Source organism: Rhea pennata, chromosome 19 (genome assembly GCF_028389875.1).
Source record: "Rhea pennata isolate bPtePen1 chromosome 19, bPtePen1.pri, whole genome shotgun sequence".
In the NCBI taxonomy this organism is placed as follows: Eukaryota; Metazoa; Chordata; class Aves; order Rheiformes; family Rheidae; genus Rhea; species Rhea pennata.
The window spans coordinates 2,784,360-2,793,104 of NC_084681.1; the positions used below are offsets into that span (position 1 = coordinate 2,784,360).

The following is an 8,745-nucleotide window of genomic DNA, read 5'->3' on the forward strand; positions in this document are numbered from 1 at the left end:
AATTATATCTATTTGATTTTGACTTTCTGCCCAAGTTTCACTGGAAACATTTTTTTTTTTCCATTTAAAACGCAAATTTCTTTCATTGAAGGCAACCAAAGCAGCCGTGTTTTTCTTTCTCTCTCTCTTTTAATCCAGCTACGTCCACCATCTTCACCTCTTGATTTCCTTTCCCTCTTAATCTAGTTTTATGCTTTCTTTCAATAATCAAGGAATATATATAAAAGGTACTAATGGAGCTTTTGGAGTGAATACAGTAGCTCTGTATCATCCGTACATGTGTTTATTTGGAGAGATATTCCTGTGTCTTAAATGTTTAGCTATTCACAATTAAGTACTTGTGACATGCTGGAAATGTAATTAAATCCAAAGTAGCTAGAGCAAGCAGAGAGCAAGCCGTACAGTGAAGAATGTCACTGGAAATGGGAGGGATTCGCTGGACATGACCCCGGGGAAGGGGCTCTCGTGGTGGTGGGTCCCAGGCATGCTCGGCCACCGGTGCCACTGCGCCGAGCTCCAGCCGCTGGAGCTGCTTTGCTCCATGGGGTCCAAGCAAACACGCAGCTTTATGGGAGTCATATTTACGTTCCTTCAACACTGCAGAAAAGCAGGAAGGAGCGTATTCTGGCTGCTCACTGCCGGTGTCTCACGTAGCTACGAAGAGCCATTGCCTGGGCAAGAAGGCACCACGCGGCGGTCGCAGGGTTGCCAGCCCGTGTCGCTGTGCCCCAGGAGGAGAGGGGACTTCAGGGATGGGTAGGGGACCTGGGCACAGCTCAGGGGCACGGTGAGGAAAGCGCAGCATCACCCCATGTTCTGAGCCAAGACAAATAACAAAGTAGGAAGAAATGGATATCTTTGCTATTGCTTTTCAATGCATCTCTTTGAAGATGTGATACACGAAGATTTCCTGTAATTCCATGTAATAGCTAGAGGGGATGAAGGGGAAGAGGGAGAAAAAACAGAATGAAAATCATAGAAAAATTAATTCATTTAAATCTATCACTAAGACTTTTATGAGCCAACCTATAACTTTGTTTGGATAACTCAGCTCAAACCCCGCAAAGACGAGGCACCCAGTGTTTTTCCCCTCCCTTCCTGCACATGGAGTGCTATTTGAGACACTAATAGTCTGTAAATCTGACTCTGTGGCACTGCACCAGATTCGAGTGGATGAAACAAGCTCCCCGTGCCAGCACGCATGCCTAAAATTAGCACCAAAGATATTGGATTCGCAAGTGCTTTATTCTTTTTTTCCTCTCACGACAGGACTGGATTTTTGGCACGCGGCGGAGGACCACTTAATAATATTAGCCTGTGGTTACTGCGCCATTAAAACAAACCAGAGTCAAGCACCTTTCACTTCTGAGATGAATAATACCACCGCTCCCCCGTCCTCCCCAGCGCACACCACATCGAATGAGCCTGCTGGGAGAGCTGGCCAGAGCTGCTCAGAAGCCGGTGGACTTTGAGCTTGGAAATAATCGCCTGCAGATGGCAAGAGAATGTGAGGTCGGGAGACACAAAGTGGCTCGGTGGCATTCGGCCAGAAGTCATCACAGGCTCTGGGACCCCGTTAATAATAATATGTAGCCTTAGAGGTGATGGTGCCATCAAGGATGGGCTCCTTGCAGGACTCCTCAGCGAGGTGACTCCCACCGCATCCTGCAGTCCCTCTCCCGCCCATGCCATTCCCTTGCTTTATGCGCAAGTGATGGTCAGCACGGCTTAGGAACGCTGTCTTAGCTGCCTGCCTGCAGGACATGCACGGCAGGAGCTTGGCAGGAGCAAATGTCTGTGCCCAGCATCTGTGTGAGATCCTCAGGCAGGCCTCGTGCCCCTAAACCAAGCCCATGGGCCATGCAGAGAGCTGGGCATCTCCAAATGGTGTTGTCACCTGTCCCAACATACCTGCCTGCTGGAGGTGGGATGAATGGCCCCCTGGAAGTGCCTAGCTTTGGCTCTTGGGTTATGTGATGGAGCTGAGGGTAGACTAGATCCACAGCTCCCATCCCAGTTACAGCAGATCACCTAAATCTCAGCCACTAGCAAAAACAGGACCCGAATCTGCCCAAAGAGGAGAGTCTCTTCAGAGGGCTTTAGGTGAGCCACAAGGTCTGAGTGGCGCAGATCTCTTCAGCATGTGCTGACCCTCAAACCAGCAGAGCCCTGTGCCTCAGAGGGTGACATCCTTGGCCTCTCCAGCACTCTCCGACTGCTGAGCCCAGGCCACCCCTCTTCAGAGGCACCTCTGGGGTCAGGCACAATGTGTAATATATGTGGAAGAGGTAGCGTCACCACTCACAACAGACCCATGCTGATCAACCACCACTGCTGAGCACAACGGCAGCTACCGCAAACGCGGGGTGGACAACGCAGAGTGCCCGAGTGCCTGTTGGGAGCCAGCAAGGTGAGGTTTTTTTCACAATGTCCCTGTCCTCCAGATCATAACACCACGTGAACAGCAAGCACCAGGACAGCAGGCAGGGCAAGGGCAGGTGGAGCAAAGGGATGACTTTGGGGTCAAAGAAGATGTGATCCAGAAAACAGAATAAAGAGTGGCAAAGTGCCACTGATCTTTCATAACTCAGTTTGAAAGATTCCAACAGCAGATGCTGTTTCATACCAGGATTTCAAAAAAAATGATTGCAGGCAACACAGGTATTGGAGCAACACCCAGAGAAAAGTTTCCTTCTTGTACTTAGCCCATGGAAAATATTACTAATTCCTTGTGCCCTGGGAGACTTAACTGACCCTAATTGGCCTGGCTTGTCTGGAGGCATTTTTGCAAGTCTGACCTATTAAATATTCTCCTTTTGTTATTTCACAACAAATACCTTCCTCTCCCCTTTTCTAACGAGACATTTGGCTGGGCAACACATTGGGAACAGAGAAATTCCATGACATCACTTGCAGGTGGGCCAGGGAGAGGTATCTTTACTGTCAGGTTTTCATTTTATTAGCTATTACCAGAAAAAAATAACTTAAAATCTAACTGAATTCCAGCCCAACAGCAGCAGAATTCCTCATAGACATCTTCTCCACTAGATTAGCAGCCTTCAGAACAGAAAGCCAAAGAACCTGTTTTCTTTAAAAAGAACATTTTAAAAATCTCAAAATCTCTTGGATTTTTTCAATCCCAGAATAATAGAATAATAAGTACAAGGCTTTTCTTTTTCAATCTTGTCAACAATTCCAAGTACAGATTAGTTCTGGAGAAATCTGAGTCTGCCTTTGGTTCAGATAAATGCGGAAGAGCTGGCATCTCTGTCCTGCTAAACAGGCCTTCGAACCCAGCTCACCCATGGAGATGCCAACAGTTTCCATAGAACTGATGGGAAAGTCAATGCCTTCATTGCAATAGGCATTTTGTCTCCAACATTTCCACTTCTGGCTAGACACAGCAGTGCCGTAGCACAAGAATAGTCTTAAAATACTCCGGTGTTCCTGCAGCACTGGCTTTAAGAATTTTGTGAGTTCAGTTCTAAAAAGGGGTCAGTACTGCGGCTCTTCTTCTGTGTCCCAAATTGATTTGCTCCTCCTTTTACAAGGGAAATGTTTTAGCAACAGCACTGTAGCAGTTACTGCAAGGTGATTTCTGCTGATAACACAATAATACACTATTCTTTGTATAAAATCTGATTCTGGTGTTTTGGTAGTCAGTGGAAAAAAGTCACTGTTTGCATAAGTTTATTAAGAGGTTCCTTAGTTTTCTACTAAGGGAAATTGGTCAATCAATATTTTAGAAAATTTAAAGTTTGAGTGTAGATGGAGTGTGTGTTTGGGACGGCATGTTTCTGAGTTTACGCAGGGCAAGCATACAGAGTAGAAAGCTTCAAGTGAGATTGTTATTAGAGGTCTGAAAATATATGGAGGGAGGGAAAATCTATCATCTTCATTTTCCACGTGATTTTCAAAGAAAAAAGAAACCATTTTGAGCTAAAGCTCTGAAAAAAAGATCACTTCTAATTCCATAAGTTATAGATCTATAAATCAGTCAAATAATATAGAGCTGGCCACAAGGCTAATATATCTTGTAGCACCAAAAACTAGAAGGGAGATTCTCTTATTCAAGAGTTGTTCATAATTCACTGTAATTGGTGGGAAAGTGAGGGCTGAGACAATCTAATTCATTCACAATTGGCAATGTTATTATTTCAGAACTAAAATATTGAGCTATATGAAAACCATCTGGCATCAGCGGAAACCATCTCTATGGTCAAGCAACAGCTTGGTGCAAGTGGATGTTGTTTCCAAAGTCACAGAGCTGAAAGGTTAGTTAGCTCCAGGCCAGCTCTGCTGAAACAGGTACTCAAGCTTCACTTTAAAGATGAATAGTACCACACAGGCATAAAATTCCTTTCTTACCTAATATTAAGACATCTCTATGCTTGTTTGTGTTTTTGGAGAGTTCTGAGAAGATGGCCTTTTTGAATTGGTAAGGTGCAGGTGCCTTGAGGCAGGAAATCACAGGGCTGTGCAAAGGGAGCACTGAAACTCCAGAAAAAAATTTCCTCCTGACTTCAGAGGCTTTAGATGGACAACAACTGTCAGAGAAGAATTTTCAGCGAGGCTGAGCTTAAAAGCTGTGGCGATAACACTACACAGAGATGACAGCAAGGAGAGAAGTAAATCCTAGGGTCTGAGCAGCCACAGGTATTCAGCACAAGCAAAACTTTTCCTTAGTGCTTTGACCAGCATGATAGGTGACTCCAGGGTATTCCCGGGGGGTGACTGCTGCTCTGCTCAATAAATCAGAAGTCTTAAAATCCTGGTCTTTTCATGGAAATGCCTAGTTCCATGTAAAAGAAACTCCTGTAGATTCCTGGGCTTTTTACAGTTACCTGGGTTTTGACAAAGTTCAGATCAAACCTTTGCAAGTCCAGCCTCTTCGATATCATCTACACCTTGGGTTTTAATCTCCAGCCAGCACAGGAACCAAAGTGGAAAAATAATAATTGTGCACTGGCTGTTCTGGCTGCAGCTCAGAGCAGGTGTCCTGCAAGCGCCTGTTCTTGCAAGATCTCTAGATCCAGGTTTTGCAGATTCAGGCAATTCCAAGCTCTTGGATGCCCTTTCGGATAAGTATGTGAACGTGGGAGTGTTTGTGTGAACTCAAGCCCTCGTTCGAAGCCTTTTGAGGCCTGCCTGTCATTAGCACTGACATCAAATGTGTATCCCCACATCAAAGCCCCATCAAGGCTGCTGACTTCCTACTAAGCAAAACAAGGGAAAACAGATTTTCGGTGTGTGTTGTTTATTTTAACATGCTTTCAGTATTTGATTGATTTTTTTTTCCTAAAAGCAAGTACGAAGGGGATGGTTTGCTTTATCTGGAAATGAGAATAAATCTACCCAAGCAAGCCCAGACTGCACAGGCAGGCGCTGTCGCAGTGCTCTTGTAAACCAGATACCGGTACCGCGGTGTCCCAGAGCACGGCGTGTCGATGGAGATTGCTGACAGAGCTGGGTAACGCTGGTGCCCCAGGGAAATGTGCCACTTCCCATAGGGGTGGAGGTGCTCATCTGGGGGCTTCAGCTCTTAGAAACAGGGTATTTTTAGATAAGGTGAAGCTGAGTCTTCACAAACTGAGATGCCCAAAATCACAGCCTGCATTTTAGAAATCATGATCTAGCCTCCTGCCTGTTTGGAGAAATAGGGCAGACCTGTTTGCTCTGGACATTTGAATGATCTGCGTGTGGATCGTGCACTATCTAGCGTGTCGCCCTGCCTGCAAGAGTCTTCTTTGCTCACGAACAGAACATTTCTGATTCCTGTAGACTTTAATACTCATTAGTTCCACCATAAAATAATCAGATTCAGCGGTCTCAAGACTGTGGCTGCCCTATGACACTATAAGCTGGGAACTGAAATGTGGTTCTTCATTATTAGAACCTCTCAAACACGGCTTTGGGAAAGAACCTTCTGCTAGGACAAAAACCTATCATTTCTCCAGAGGCATCTCCATGAGTGAGAGCCTTTGCTGCATATTTCAAGGATTTGGGGGATGGCAGTGAGAAAAACATCCCCAGCATGCTTTAGTCCCAGGTTTGTTTTGTGCTTGTTTAGATACTGACGCAGAAGGAGATGCCCGCAAGGGCAACGGCTGCTGGCACAGCTCAGGTTGCAGATGCAGGCCAGTCGCGCTGATGCACCTACTGCTGTACCTCTCGCTCCAGTGAGTGGAGCAAGGAAACCTCCTGTCCTAAAAGGCTCCTTTGGGATGTATGCTTATAGCCCCTTTCCAAGGGCTTCGTTCACAGGGGACATTGGCTCTGGGACACAGTAGTTCTCCTTACCTGCCTATTTGGTCTTTACTAAGTACTAAAGAAAATGGCTCTTAAATCCTTACTGATAAAGTTGGAGAGGTTTTTGGATATATCCTCAGGACTTTGACACAGACATCAGCTACTGAACCTGAAGGACCATTAACTTAAAGAAGTGGATGCTGCATGAAAGGCAAAAGATGCCAACTATGTTGCTCCTCAATTTCTTTTTTTTTCTTTTTTTTTTTTCCCCATGGGCTACGATGATAAGGACCTTAGAGGAAGAGCATGACTTCTTCCAGTTTTGGATAGATGCTTTCCCAAAACACTCGGGGAAAAGGGGAAGACACTGAGAAAAAGTCAGAACTAGCTGGGGACCGAGGGAGTTAAGGAACCCTCCAAGTGCTCTCGAGGGAGGCAGGAAAGCCGTAGAGATTTGGCACTAACTGCAGATCCCGAAAATTAAATCATAGCACATAATTATCCTCCAAACCGGTCCCAGTGCCAAGATCTCAATATCTGGGATTGTTATAATTTGAAGTCATATAGGAAATCAAGAGTTCCAATCAATTGCATTCCCATGCCCAGCCGCTCCGTGTCATTCCCTGTTTCACAATAAACCGTACCTGGCATTGTGTACGCAGTGAGTAACAATTCCTGTGCCGAAAGGGAAGAGGGAGAAACACAGCGAACTCTCTCAGCCGCTGAAGTCATCGGGAGCCAGCTGTGCTGGCAGGCACCGGGGGCCGCGCCGGCCCATGCCTGGCACGCCGCTGGGCACCAGCCCGTCCCCTCTCCGCTCGCTCGACGCGGTCCTGTCCGACAGGAGGCCGTTAATACAGGATCTTTGCGAAAAATAAAATAAAATAGAAAAAGAGAGGAAAAAAAAATCCACTAGAGCTCTGGCAGCCTGCTTGCCCCTCCCCTTCAGGAGCAAACCAGCCCTTTTAAAATCCCAGGGCCTTGCACAGGGCCGGGTTGAGCACAGTTGCTCCTAGAAAAGGTCAGTGCACCAGATCCCTCGAAGGCACGGTGATGCAGCCAGCAGAGGGCACGAGCAGTCGCTGTCTCGCACTGCAGCACCCAAAGCCGAAAAAAACCTTCCCTTAGGCGAAAACCGGGTGCAGGGCTCGCTCCATCGCAGCGGCGGCAGCACGGGGAGCGAGTGCCGGCTCAGTCACGCGTTAAGGGATATCCTTTTCTACGGGCACAGCTAAAGCCTGACATGCAGCCGCCACAAACACGACGAACGACTCTGAAAGGCGACAGCAAGAAAGCAAGAAGCTTTGCGTGGCCCTGAGCTGCAGATTAAAAATGTTCTGCTGGCAGAGATGCTGCTCCTGCCTAGTCTCCTTCAGGTCCACCTGCTGATGAGGATTAGAGGCTCAGCTGAGGACAAGCAAATAAAATTGCCTCCAATAAGGGAAATAAAGCAGTGCAGGGGTAACTGACTGTGTGGTGATTAAGGGCAGGACATGCCTTGGGATTTGGGCTGCTTTTTTTTTTTTTTTTTTTTTAGCTTCCTGTTTATAGGTTGACTGTATTTCCCCAGTGCTTGAACTTCTTCGTCATGTCATTTCTTTGCTGCTGCTGACACTGAGTGAGAATTAATAAGCTTCCTCTGAACAAATACCTTTATTTAAACAAGCTGCCGGCTTGCCCTGCAGTCAGGAACCCTCCGGTAAATGCTGCTCTGCAGAAGGCAGAGCAAACTGCCGGTCCCAGCAGCAGCCCGCCAGAGCCTTGGGTGCTCTCACTGCTAGACCGTGCTGCCTCTTATCCAGAGGTCTCTGAGCTGAAACAAGTGTTTGGAGGGTTGAGTGATTTTTTTTTTCCCCCTGTAAGTGAGCAAGAGAGGGAGGCTGAGCATACCTGAAGATCTGGCTCTGGTTTCTCATACTACACACTCAAAAACTCAATTCTTCAGTGAAGCTGGCCTGTTCGGCTTGCTTCCCCCAGCCCTCAAACCCTTGTTGTGATCAGCGCAGCGAGGAGGTGGCAGCTGCGTTGTTTGCTTTCCCTGCATTTAATTATACCGCAGTGATCTCCAGACAAGAGATTTTTTCGATCAGACATGAAATGTTTATTTGGCTGGTCAAAAAACTAATCTGCTGCCTTTGGTATGTATGGCATCTTGCATGGTTTTTTCTCTACTCACTGTCAAGTGACTTGATATTCCAACAGATACTGCCACAAAAGCGGGAAGTCAGATGGTTCGTAAGCTAATTAATCAATCAGTTTGCTATATTAGCAACCTTAAAGGAATTCTGATGCAGACCCAGTGCTTAAATCTGCTGCGACATCTGCAGCCAATCATGCTTACATTACCCCATTAACAAATTACATATGTGCTAAGCAAGATACCCCATGGCTCCAGCATGCAGAGAGCTCCTCAGACTTTCCTGAAGTGCCACAGTCCCTTGTATAAGCAGAGCACAAAAGGACAAGGACTTCTCCCCCAGAAAATGTTTACTCCAG

The 8,745-nt window shown here is 46.5% G+C and overlaps 1 long non-coding RNA gene across 1 annotated transcript; it reads right to left on the reverse strand.

Moving 5' to 3' along the window:
* Nucleotides 1–261: 261 nt before the first annotated feature.
* LOC134149025 (uncharacterized) lies at nucleotides 262–7,240 on the reverse strand. Its single transcript, XR_009960331.1, has 2 exons — nucleotides 6,894–7,240; nucleotides 262–929 (listed from the first exon to the last, which is right to left on the reverse strand). It is a non-coding gene; the product is annotated as an uncharacterized LOC134149025 (long non-coding RNA).
* Between the last annotated feature and the right edge of the window lie 1,505 nt (nucleotides 7,241–8,745).